At 47.3% G+C, this 13769-nt stretch overlaps 1 long non-coding RNA gene across 1 annotated transcript; it reads left to right on the forward strand.

Annotated features, from left to right (window-relative positions):
- Positions 1 to 6108: 6108 nt before the first annotated feature.
- LOC145422728 (uncharacterized) lies at positions 6109 to 9390 on the forward strand. Its single transcript, XR_013904016.1, has 2 exons — positions 6109 to 6235; positions 9077 to 9390. It is a non-coding gene; the product is annotated as an uncharacterized LOC145422728 (long non-coding RNA).
- The last annotated feature ends 4379 nt before the right edge of the window (positions 9391 to 13769 follow it).

A 13769-nucleotide genomic window follows, 5' to 3' on the forward strand; every position in this document is an offset into this window, starting at 1 on the left:
AACAAATACATACAACATGCATAAATTTAAATTAAATACAAATTAAATTCATTAAAAACCGTCAACGACGTGGCGTCTGGATTTAGGTTGTGAGAGCGTCTGTGTTGACTCTGTTCACTCTGACGTCTTTGTAAATGGAGGGACAGTAACTGTGTGTGTACATGTACGTGTGTAAAACTGCAGATAGATTAACAGCAACAGTATTTTGTGTTTATCCACCATTGTAGAAATTCATCTCATGTAAACAATAACGTGGCGCACAGCGGCACGTCAAAAAAGGCGCACACCTTTGACGTTGCGTGACTAAATCTCTGTTTTCCTCGTCAACACGTAAAAGCAAAAACTGTGTTTTAAAAATCTCAGTTTTCAGTGATCGAAAACGGCGTTTACGTGTGGACGAAAGGTGCAAACACAGAAAAATCTGCGTTTTCAAAAATCCCCGAGTACGTGTGGACGCAGCCTACACGTCTCGTTTGGCTCTCAGCGAAGGCGGTCGCACTTTTCTCCTCTCCCTTATCTTCCCTGCTTAGCTTCTTATGTCCTTGTCGTGTCTCGTGCTTTTACTTATTTTTCCCTGGAACACTCTCTCACAGTCTGTTCTCTAAAACCTAAAAGAGAATTATGGATTTGATCAACTGGTCTCTGAATGCAATTGACACGCTCGTCTCAACGAGAAGTCCCGGGTCAGGAGAGCCCGAGTGCCCTGGAGGGACTTTCCCTGCCGGATACACGATGGACGGGTGGCAGACATGGAGGATCGTGTGCCTGGCGGGACTGTCGATCGAGGACGCTGAAGATATCTACCTATTCGGAACCATGATAACAGGGTTCTTGCTGATTGGAGCTGGCTTGGCCCTGGCTAATCGGAGAATTAAGAGAGCGGAACCGGCTGTTCAAACCCCCACAAGGCTGCCCGCTGGGATTGAAACGATGGGACGAGGCGCGACTTTTCAGAATGGGCCCACTGAGTGCAGCATGGTTAAGAGCTTGGACAAGCTCACGGCTGCAGTGAAGGCTCAGTCCAACACCTCTGCGCACATATTAGGTCAGCTCACTGTGGTCGTGAGGTCTCAGAATCGGCTCCTTGGGCACAAGAATGACAACACCACGGAACGCAAGCTTGATAACATCATGGAAAAGCTCGCAGCTCTCCAACGGGAAATTGAGAGACCTATGTCGGTGTTGGAGTGTTAAAGAACATCTCTGAAATTCTCATGAGTTGTTTGCATAAAAGAAAAAACCACCATCACTTCATGCAGCTACCCCTTCGGCGCCAGCTGTGGGCTCAAGGCTGGAGCCGAACAAAAACTCCCTGATAACGACTGTGTTGTGACTGCTCCTCCCATTCCATGCAAGGCCACCTGGGTTGGCTGGTAGACTGTTTACTTAGCCTGGCAGGGCGAAGGACACTGTCTCAGCTTGACTCTGGACACGCACACACATACACACATACTGATATGCACACATTGCTGCTTCATGCAGGTGTGAAACTATGAGGAAGCTGAACGCCTCCTCTTTCCTCAGAAGTGATCTGTGGCAGTCTGCCATCATGTTTGGCTGCTCACACTAAGGCTACGTCCACACCTACTTTGGAAAACTGAGATTTTCTGTTTGTGTTTTAAAGAAAATCTCGCCAAAAACGCAGTCAAACACGGTCAAGAACATGTCAAATCCACGCTGTGTAGAAATGTTGGCCAATCAGGAGTCTAGAAGCCTGGGAGGGAAAGAGTGAGCAGGTTTGATGCAAACCTGAAGTACTTCTGAAAAGTGTTTGTGTTTTTAAGTGCCTTCATCAAATGTTAATGACCAAAATCAGTACTCTGGCTGCTGTAGACTCACAACTTAGGAATGAACAAATACATACAACATGCATAAATTTAAATTAAATACAAATTAAATTCATTAAAAACCGACAACGACGTGGCGTCTGGATTTAGGTTGTGAGAGCGTCTGTGTTGACTCTGTTCACTCTGACGTCTTTGTAAATGGAGGGACAGTAACTGTGTGTGTACATGTACGTGTGTAAAACTGCAGATAGATTAACAGCAACAGTATTTTGTGTTTATCCACCATTGTAGAAATTCATCTCATGTAAACAATAACGTGGCGCACAACGGCACGTCAAAAAAGGCGCACACCTTTGACGTTGCGTGACTAAATCTCTGTTTTCCTCGTCAACACGTAAAAGCACAAACTGAGTTTTAAAAATCTCAGTTTTCAGTGATCGAAAACGGCGTTTACGTGTGGACGAAAGGTGCAAACACAGAAAAATCTGCGTTTTCAAAAATACACGAGTACGTGTGGACGCAGCCTAAATGTGAGCTCACTGAAAGCTGTCTCACAACTACACGTGCACAGGTGTGTATCAGGTGTCAGTGTCCGGCAGCCTAGCCTCTGTCAGTGCGCCCCAGGGTGGCTGTGGCTACAATGTAGCTGCCATCACCAGTGTGTGAATGGGTGGATGACTGGATATGTAAAGCGCTTTGGGGTCCTTAGGGACTAGTAAAAGCGCTATATAAATACAGGCCATTTACCATTTACCATCAGGTGACTCATGGAGGTGTATTTAATGTGAAGTTTGGATGAACATGTTTGTACATCTTAGTTTGTGCCTGTTAAACACATCATACACAGCTGTAACCCTCAGGAGGCAAAACTCATTCAGGTCAGTACTCTAATGTTACATTATTACTGTATATTGATTACATAGTTTCATAGTAACTGATGACAGTTCTAACAGCTAACTCATTTATCAGGCAGAGATAGCTCAGTAGGTAGAGTGGTGGCCCATGATCGGAAGATCAGGGGTTCGATTCCCCTGAACAGCTCCCCTCAGGTACCCCTGATCAAGGTACCGTCCCTACACGCTGCTCCCCGGGCGCCCAATGGCTGCCCACTGCTTCACTGAGTGAATGGGTTAAATGCAGAGAGGAGTTTACCCACAGGGATCAATAAAGTTTACATTATTATTTACATAATGTGAGGAATAAAACTCTCCTCTTCTCCAGAGTTGGGCAGTAAGTACTTAAGTACAATTTTAAGGTATCTGTACTTTACCTGAGAACTACTTTTTACTCCCTACAATTTTAAACACATATCTGAACTTTCTACTTCTTACATGTGTTGTGATTTTCCCAAGTGCATCATTACTGCTTTTGCTATAATGGTCATATTTTATTAGAAGTTTATTAGGAGTTTTTATTTTGCGATATTAGAATCAGAACAGAAAAGAAAAAGAAAGAAATTAGTGAGGAAGTTTACAGAAGGAGAGGGAGAGAGAAAGCACTGAGGATCTGCTCCAAACCTGCCTAAATAAACAAAAACCCAACAAGGACCTCCTCACCCCCAAGCAGGGGCCTGACAGAGCCAGGGGGGCCAGGCCCCACCAAGCAGCCATTAGCCAGAACACACCCGAGCACCGAGAACCACCAACTCACCAGAGGATGGGGGCACCAGCCACCGACAGAGAGTGTGGTGGGGGGGAAATAGTGCCTATTTTGATAGTTTATTAGAGATTTCCATCATGAATTCATTGTGGAAACTGAGCACAAGTTAAAGACCAAACACAACTAAATGTGTTTATCATCCAAATATAAAAGGGTGTTCTAATAATATGTGGCTTACACGCCTGTTAAAACCTGCCTGGTGACAGATGACACTGACAGTAATCTGCTGATGATTGAACTGCAGATTTAATGCAGGAATATTTCCTGTTTGAACTCTTCAGGGACCCGTGTATTTCCTGAGCAAACACTCTTCTCCTCATGCTGCTGCTGTGCTGGCAGCTTTAAGATGCAACAATAAATATTTCTATTGATTTGCACAGAAAGCTTTGAAAAAGCAACAGAACAATAAAAGCAGCAGCAGCTCTGACTGTGTTCATACCAACTTAAATATGTCAAAGTCAGGTTTCTGTTTAAAACACTGAATGTTTGAGTTACAAATACACAGATTTAACTACATTAACTTAACTGTGGTGTAAAAACTGGATTCATTGACTGCTATGTAGCAAACATAGAGCTCAGTTTAACACACAGAGTAGAAAGGTCTGTATAAGAATGAAGCTGCTGATGCAGGGCTGTACACATGTTCCTGTTTAGAGGCAAAGTCGCCCTCTACAAAGTAGCAACAGGAAATAGAAACATAGTTTTATTTTCCTTCTTTTTCTTCTGGTTCAAGCTGAATACAGTTAGAATAAAAAGTTAGACTAAAGTTTGTACTCACATATACTGATATGATTTTATCATTATGTTAATACAGCACAAGCTTCAGTTAGCTTTGCACAAAAATACAAACATTGTTCCAACTTCCTGCTCTGACTCGGCCTCAGGATGTCTAGAAGCAAGAATCAAGCGCACCCAAAGGAAACAAGCGCACCAGTGGTCACGTGCTCAGCACACAGAGTGGGAATGACTGAAGGAGCTGCTGTGACGCAGCTATGATGCAGTTTTGTGTGACTGAGTGAGTTGATGGATCTGTAAGTGTTCTTACTTTGGCAGATTCATTAACATGATGCTGATTATAATCTGGCTGTAATCTCCTGCAATGACTACAATCAGCGGGATGAGGAATAAAGGACTTTTCTATGGTTTCCTTTAGCTGTTGCTAGCTTGCCATATTTATGCCTCACTATTAGCAACTTGTACGACATGCGCTATTTAGCCAATTCTGGGTCTGCAGTGACCCCTTGTGGACATTGTGAGATGTTGCTTGTGTTGAGTAGATGATGTGTTGTGATTGTTTTCCTAGTTATCTCTGACTCTGCTAATTATAAAATTGCCCATTTCTGTTTCCAGAAAACCATCTTTATAGTCACACGTGCTGTTTACTATAAAACAAGAAGTTCAAGTTTGGCTGCACCGAATTCAGATTAAGCCTCACAAACATTTTCATGTAAACAAATCTTTGGTGGGACTTAATTAAAGACAATTAACAAACTCCTGGACTGCTGCAGTCTCTCTGACAGAAGACTTAGACCAGACTTGTATCCCCAGTATAAATATATTTTACAAACATCCTTCAAAGAGCCACTTTTTACTTTCTTATTTGAAGTACATTTCAGAGCCTCTGTGGCGGACCACCAGGTGGCTCCACTCACACACAAGCTGAAAGGAAGTGTGGGGGTGGAGATTTTGGCGCTGACTATATGTGAAGTTCTGTCAGTTAATAAAGTTGTTGGAGTGAGACACTGAGACCTCTCCTGTCGTTGTTACATACCTCCACATTGGTGACCCCTGTAGTGAACATGCTAAGGCTTGACGACGAAGCCAGCTCTGGCCTGGAAGCATCGGCGGCCGCCGGACCTTCACCTCCGCCGATGGCTGCGTTTGCTGTGGCGCTTAAATTGCCGGATTTTTGGCTTCACGATCCTCCTTCATGGTTCATGCACGTAGAAGCTCAGTTTGCTCTTCGTGGAGTTTCAGCCGACGACATTAAATACCACCATGTGGTGGCCTCACTTGACCCGCTGTCAACCCGCCGTGTGATGACTCTCCTCCGGGATCCCCCAGCCCAGGGCAAGTACGCCGCCCTCAAGGGGCTGCTGCTGCGGCGTTACTCCCTCTCTGATGCTGAGCGGGCCGAGAAACTCCTTTCCATCGCGGGCCTGGGCGACGGCACCGCCCTCGAGCTCATGGAGAGCATGCTGTCCTTGCTGGGCGCGGAGGACGGAGGATTTCTCTTCACCCACCTCTTTCTTCGACAGCTGCCGGCTCCAGTGCGCGCTGGCCTTGCCAACTCCCCGCTATTGGCCACGAAGGATTACCGCTCCCTTGCGGAAGAGGCGGATCGCATCCTCCTGGCTACCAGGACTTTCGGCGTCCAGACGGTTATTCAGGACCCACCAGCGTTTTCCCCCTCCCCCTCACCGATGCTCCACGGGCCCTCCGACTCGTCCACTGTGGCCGGAATCGCTGCACGGCGGCACCGCGGCACCGCGGAAAGGGGCTTTGTTTTTATCACCAGCGTTTTGGAGCGAAGGCACGGCGCTGCCTCCCGCCTTGCAGTTTCCAGACCCAGGGAAACAGGCATGTCAGCGCTCTGTAGCAGCCGCGACCGCTGGCAACAAGGAAAGGCTGCTTTTCTTAGAGGACTCGCGCTCGGGGAGGCGTTTCCTGGTGGACTCCGGCTCACAGAAGAGCCTTCTTCCCCCGGCTGGCTCGGACAGGCTAGCTGAGGGTTGCGAGCCATTGCTAACAGCGGCTAATGGCTCTCCCATCAAAACCTTCGGTGAAAGGTTGGTGACTGTTTGCTTTCACGACCGTGACTTTCAGTGGAACTTTGTTGTTGCTGCTAGCTCTGTGCCTATAATAGGCGCTGATTTTCTTTGTGCTCACGGACTACTGGTTGATGTGGCTAACAGACGTTTAATTGATGCTGTGTCCTTTTCCTCATTACCCTGTTTGACTCGGGGTGCTCAGCCCGTGGTGCATGCTAACTCAGTAGATTCGGGTGACGTTTTTCAGTGTTTGCTTTCTGAGTTTCCCTCACTCACTGTCCCCACTTTCTCGAGCACGGTGACGAAGCATGGGGTAGAGCATTACATAACTACAGTAGGGCCCCCGGTGTTCGCGCGCGCGCGCCGCCTCGACCCCGCCAAACTGGCTGTCGCTAGGGAAGAATTTGCCACCATGGAGCGTCTGGGCATCGTGCAGCGTTCGAACAGTGCCTGGGCTTCTCCGTTACACATGGTGCCTAAATCTGATGGTCGGTGGCGACCTTGTGGGGATTTCCGCCGTCTTAATAATGTCACGGAGAACGATCGTTATCCCATTCCCCACATCCAAGATTTTTCCGCCCATCTTGCGGGGACCTCGGTTTTTTCTAAGATCGATTTGGTACGGGGATATCACCAGGTTCCCGTGCGCGCGGAGGATGTCCCCAAAACCGCCGTAATTACACCTTTCGGCCTTTTCGAGTTTCTGCGCATGCCGTTTGGCCTGAAAGGTGCCGCCCAAACCTTCCAGCGGTTGATGGACTCGGTCTTGCGCGGGCTGCCCTTTGTTTTTGTATATCTTGATGATATACTGGTGGCCAGCAGCTCGAAGGAGCAGCACATGTTCCATCTGCGTCAGGTTTTTCAGCGTTTGGCGGAGCATGGACTGATTATTAATCCGTCTAAATGCCAGTTTGGGTTGCCCGTTCTCGATTTCCTTGGGCACCGTGTTTCCGCCGAGGGCGCGGTTCCGTTGCCTGACAAAGTCCGAGCTGTTTCGGAATTTCCGCGTCCCACGACTGTTAAGGCACTGCAGGAATTTTTGGGGATGGTGAATTTTTACAACCGTTTTCTCCCCAGAGCGGCACATCTGCTGAAGCCCCTTTATGGGGCGTTAAAGGGTAAAAAAGCTAATGACCCCGTTGACTGGTTTCCGGACAGCATCCAAGCGTTTTCTGATGCTAAGTCAGCGTTAGCTAATGCTGCCCTTCTGGCCCACCCATCCCCCTCAGCGCCGATTGCGTTGACCACTGATGCGTCGGACATAGCGGTGGGTGCGGTGCTGGAACAGCGAATCTCGGGTGTCTGGCAACCGCTCGCCTTTTTCAGCCGTATGCTACGTGACAGCGAACGCAATTACAGCGTTTTTGACAGGGAGCTACTGGCGCTCCACCTGGCGTCTCGTCATTTCCGGTTTTTTCTCGAGGGTCGTCACTTTACCGCATACGTGGACCACAAACCCTTGACGTTTGCCATGTCCAAGGTTTCCGATCCATGGAGTGCACGCCAGCAGCGCCAGTTGGCAGCCATTTCTGAGTTTACCACGGACATTCGGCACGTGGCTGGTAAATCCAATCATGTGGCTGACTGTTTGTCCCGTGCGCTGGTTTCTCCCGTCTTTCTCGGCATAGACTACTCCGCCATGGCTGCCGATCAGAGCGGTGACCCTGACATCCTCGCGCTTAAATCCACCCAGACGGGCCTCATACTGGAGGACAGACCCGTGCAGGACGGTGGTCCCCTCCTCGTCTGTGACGTTTCCACCGGCCGCCCTCGCCCTGTGGTTCCCGCTTCCTGGCGTCGTCAAGTTTTTGACTCGGTACATGCTCTCTCTCATCCAGGGGTCCGGGCCTCTGTTAAACTGGTCAGCTCTAAATTTGTTTGGCCAGGCCTTCGCAAATCTGTTAAGGAATGGGCGTCGGCGTGCATTCCCTGCCAGCGCGCGAAGGTTCATAAACACACCAAGGCGCCCCTGGAGCCGTTCTTCATACCCGGCAAACGTTTCGATCGTGTGCATGTCGATCTGGTGGGTCCCTTGCCGCAGTCACAAGGTTTTACGCACCTTTTGACTGTTGTTGACCGGACCACCAGGTGGCCGGAGGCGGTCCCCCTGGCGTCCACTACCGCAGCAGTGGTGGCCAAGGCGTTTTTGTCGACCTGGGTCTCGCGTTTCGGCCCACCCGCGGACATTACGTCAGACAGAGGCCCCCAGTTCATTTCCGAGCTTTGGTCGGCCATGGCTGATGGACTGGGGGCTAAAGTCCACCGCACAACCGCATACAACCTGCAGGCTAATGGGATGTGTGAACGGTTCCACCGGTCGCTGAAGGCTGCCTTTCGCGCCTCCTTAAAGGATGGCAATTGGGTTGACCGCCTCCCGTGGGTTTTGCTTGGGCTGCGCTCTGCGGTTAAGGAGGATCTCGGCGCTTCCCCAGCTGAGCTAGTGTTTGGTCAGCCCCTCCGCGTGCCTGGAGAATTCTTGCCTGAAAATCCTCCTCCCTGCTTCGATCCATCGGTGCTCTCTCTCACCCCGCTTTTGCACTCGCTTCGGGTTCCTGGTCCGGTGCACCATTGCGTGCCTGACACCTTTGTTCCAAAGACTTTAGAGACTGCTAAGTTTGTTTTTGTCAGGCACGATGCCCACAGGACACCGCTGCGGCCGCTGTATGACGGCCCGTTCAGGGTTATTGAACCGGGCCAGAAACATTTTGTTTTGGATTTTGGGGGTCGAAGGGAGACTGTGTGTGTTGACAGACTTAAACCAGCACATGTTCTTCCGGACAGTGATGTAGTGCCGGCCCAGGCCCCTCGCCGTGGCCGACCTCCTGCGCTGGGGTTGACAGTCTCTGGTTTCCCCCCCAGGACTACCCCCGGACCACCAACGTTTGAGCCTCCTCCTGCCTTTCCTGCTCGCCTTCACCAGCCTCGTTCACAGGATGGACCTTCCTCTGCCTGTTCTCTCCCTCCCAGGTTCAGTCGTGCGGGTCGTTTGCTTAGACCCAGGGTCCTGGACTGAATGGAGACCTGACTGTGTGTTCAAGGGGGGGGTATGTGTGGCGGACCACCAGGTGGCTCCACTCACACACAAGTTGAAAGGAAGTGTGGGGGTGGAGATTTTGGCGCTGACTATATGTGAAGTTCTGTCAGTTAATAAAGTTGTTGGAGTGAGACACTGAGACCTCTCCTGTCGTTGTTACATACCTCCACACCTCTACTTTTTTACTTTTACTTGAGTAAAGAAGTTGAATCAGTACTTTTACCTTTACTGGAGTATTTTTAACAGTAGTATTTGTAGACTTATGTCTACAAAGTCTATTTGTGGACTTCATTACTGAATGTCTGTACTTTGCCAACTTTCCTCATCTCCTGATGTGTTTACCTGTCCAAGCTGCACAGGTGAGTCTGACTCTGAGCTCAGCAGGATTCAGCCTGAAGCCTCTGCACTGAGACAGCACCCTGACCCTCACACTCAGCTTTTTATTCTGCTTCTCAGGCACGTGCAGGGGGGGCTAGAGGGACTTGAGCACCCGCCCCTTTCCTGATGGGTGCCCAAAGTGCCCTTTTGTTGAGGCAACTTTTTAAAAAAAATTATTATTATTATTTTTTTAATGTGTGTGTGCGTGCGGAGTCCTGTCTGTGCCCCTCAACAATAATATTTAACTATTAATCGCAGTTTTGCTAAATAAAAGGATCTGGCTTGCATCAGTCACATGATCACTATTAACCAATGATCGCCCTCGACGGCAGAACGCGCTGGTTACGAGCCGGGAACGAGCTCACAAAGAGCACGCGCATTTTTAGCGGTCCGGAGCTGTAGGAGAAACACAAGTTAACTCAGAGACACAGACTGATGCGACAAAACCAGTAAGTAGGTGTACAGCGTACACTGTAGTGTGTAGCACACAGGAGTTTTAGCTCATTACGTACACGTTGGTAAGTTGTCTTGTTGCAACTGACGAACTGAAACAAACGAGCGTGCTGTGTGTGCAACAGCGCAACACACATTACCTGTCCTTTTATTAACTGCACAAGTAGTGCTGGTCATAGCTGCTGGCTACCTGTGTAAGGCTGTCATGGGTCTGTAGCTCTGTCACCGTTTTAGGGAACATATTTAGTTTGAAAGTAAGTTTCCGGGCTTTTCCTGCCTTTCTGGAGGGATTATATTTCACTAAAAAACGATCTAATATGCATGTCCACATAATTATGCATTATTATCATTATAATATATTAAAAACACACGCTGTATTTTAAAGAACATACATTAGGAAGCAGATTATATTAGATTTATATTTTAAATAAGACAAAAGTTGGATTTTACAGCAGTAAAATGATTGTATCTCTACAGTTTAAACATGTAATAAGCTTTGCCCTGCACAGAGTGGATAGTGAAACACATGGAATCATCATAATGACATTATTTCATATTTATTACTTCCCCCTCCTCATTGCTTTATTATTGTAGCTCTAGTAATAAATAATAATGCAGCTGTGGAACAGCCACAGCAAAAGATGTTTGGTGTGACGGGCGCACCTGGAGACACACAACTATGCAGTGAGTGACCCCCGTGCAGCAACACTTTGGTGCAGTATGAGTTGTGTTAGTTTCACACACACTGCACACACAAATATAATGACACACACTTCTTGTTCATATATCTCACTCATTCATTTGGACTTTGGTGAAATCCATTAGTTCTACTTGGAGCACATTTAGTGAGCTTTTGTACAACACAGTTAAATTCTGTCTTTGTCACATTTCTTTGTTTTGCTGCTGCTGAAGGCTCCATGTGACTGCTGAGGGCTGCTGGTAGTTCTACACAGGAAGTGCTGATTGGACCAAACCCAGCACAGCCCTCTCATTGGGGGCCCATGTTTGTGTTGTTGTTGGATGATTGTTGGTATTTGTGTTGCCCTCATGTCTCACACTGCTCTGATCAGCCAGTATTTAAGTCCTCTTTGTTTCTTGTGGGTCGGCTCACTTTGATTGTGTTGAGCAGTTAGTTTGGAGTGAAGTTGTTTGACTTTAGTTCTGATCAGCTGACCTCTCTGAGGCCCCGTGTCACTTCCTGTTGGATATTTGTGCATTTCTGGCTAAATAAAAGACACTTTTTCCCAAAATGGCCGCTGTGTTCTCACGTCTGAGCAGCTCGCTCCATCACACTCGCTCACGCCCCAAAACATGAATGTGATATAAGCGTGCCCTGAAAGCTGAATACAAACATATAGCAGGTCACAGCAGTGTGGAGAATATGAAGATGAGCTCAGACAGTCAAAGATTCTTTTCTATGGATGTTTTTCAGGAGACGTTTGGTCCCTGCAGGAGTTTGAGGCTCAGACCTGAACAGTTCACCTCCTACCTGACGCACAGCGTGGGCTTCAGCTCACACACACCTGTACAGGTACACAGCCACAGTGAGGAGCCCAAGACCTCTGATTGGTCCACAGCTCTTTCCACTTCATATTCATGATGTTTGTGATGTTGCTGGTTTGTTCACGTGTTATTTCTGCAGATGATCCAAACTGATTTAGTTGTGTGATAAATTTACAGGATGTGTTGTTGCTGTTGAAGGAAGCTGGAAGTCCTTAAAATGTGCTCTGATGTTAACAAACTGTCCCTTAATATGAAGAAAACCACATTTATGATTTTTATACATCAACAAGAAACTGAAGGAAAATATGAAACATTCAAACTGAAAGAGTTTATTTATTTCAGCTGCTGTGATTGATCACAGGTTACCATGGAAACATTAAAGTGGTTATTGAGTGAGTATCAAACAGAGGATGTATTAAGCTATAAGGCCTGCAGATCATTTACTGCTCTACTTCCTCACATGTGCGACTGTGTGGAGCTGTGGGGCCGGACTTTAAAACTACAAAAAGATCAGTACAGGTTATTAACGAGGCCGGGTTCTCTGATCACAGCGATCCTCTGTTTCTAAAGTCCCACATGATCACATTTATGATGTGGTTTCTTTTCACATCATGCAAATAAAGTTTAAAGTCTGCGTGTCTCCAGACTGTGTCCACAGTGTTTCAGTGCAGCAGAGTGAATCTGATTTGCTGGCAGCTTTTTGTCCTTTCACTGAACAAAAGGCTCCAACAGAGATGAAATGAAGATGTGTTTCTATCGTTGCTTCATGATGGAATAATGCTGACATCAATATAAAAATGGGACTTTTGGTTGTCGGTGATATTTGTGAGGCTCACATGTGTCAATGTTGTTGTTTGGAGGCTCGGGCAGCTTTAATGAGATGAATGGAGGCCAGGCATATATCAGCACTGCTGCTGCCTGAGCCTGTTCACTCCCTGCTTGGTGTCCACACTGTGGAACACTTTGGTTCTCAGCACGTTTCTCCAAGTCCAACAAACCTCTGTGGACGGCCTTAAATGTACCCGCAGTTCTCTGGATGTTCAGAGCTGAGAGTGTAGAGCAGATCAAACATCACACCAACATCTGTGGCGCTCACCCAGACCCTCAGACATCTGCTCCCTCCAACCGGACAGCTGCAACTGATCCAGGGACTGTCTGCTCCTCCATCATCCCTCTGATACAGAACTCCCCACAAGCTCTGCTGTATGAAGGAAACTATGGACACTATGGAAACAGTGTGACGTAAATCAGAAAGAATATCTCAGAGAATATCACTGAACAAACATAATAACACAGAAACAGTAAAATAATCCCTAAAATACCAGATAATGTCCAGTTTAATCAAACATTACTATCAGACAGTAAAGAGGTAAAAACACTGCTCACATCTGGAGCTTCAAAGCAGCTGTTCAGATAAACAGTATGTTCATATGGACCTCCCCTATTCTATTCTATTCTATTCTATTCTATTCTGTTCTGTGCTCAGTAACATCGAGCTGTCAGGACTGTCATCATCAGACGGATCAAACTGCCACTTGATGTCTGTGAAGAATCATTGGCTGTATGTCTGTCTCTCAGTCCTCCAGGACATGGTAGACTAAGGAGCTTGGAGTCACAAAATCTCACAGCTTGGCTCTTGTGATTAAGCAGAGGATCAAAAGGGGGTACACGGCCCTCTTAGGGACCCTATTTAGGGCTTAAATATCTGGGCCTTTCTCCACCAATTGCTCTCAGAACTGAAGGTTCTCGATGAAACGTCTTCAGGAAACTTAAGTAAGTCCAGTGGCTTTTCATTTCAAGCTCCTCAGACTAATATAGGCTGTAGTTTTTCTTCCATGGAGCTGGAATTTATTTGATGCTGTTTCTCGGCCTCCTCTGCTCTGTGTACGTCTTTCTTCTCACTGACCGTGTATCAGTAACTGTGTGTGAATATGAGGCTGCTGTTGATGCTGGTCTCTGTGGCATTTCCTCTGAGGATATCGGAGTGCTGCAGGATTGAACAAGTACAGTTTGATGATCGTTTTGAGTGAACATGTGACCTTCAGAGCCTGATCAGTCCTGGACGCTTCAGCCCGATCAGTTTTATTTCTGTCTGCTTGTGTCGAGCCCACATCAAGTCAGAACTTTAGTTTTTTACAAAGACATTCAGAGCTCTGTCTTCATATTATTCATATTTTTGAGGCC

The sequence above is a fragment of the Astatotilapia calliptera genome, chromosome 3, assembly GCF_964374335.1.
Source record: "Astatotilapia calliptera chromosome 3, fAstCal68.1, whole genome shotgun sequence".
In the NCBI taxonomy this organism is placed as follows: Eukaryota; Metazoa; Chordata; class Actinopteri; order Cichliformes; family Cichlidae; genus Astatotilapia; species Astatotilapia calliptera.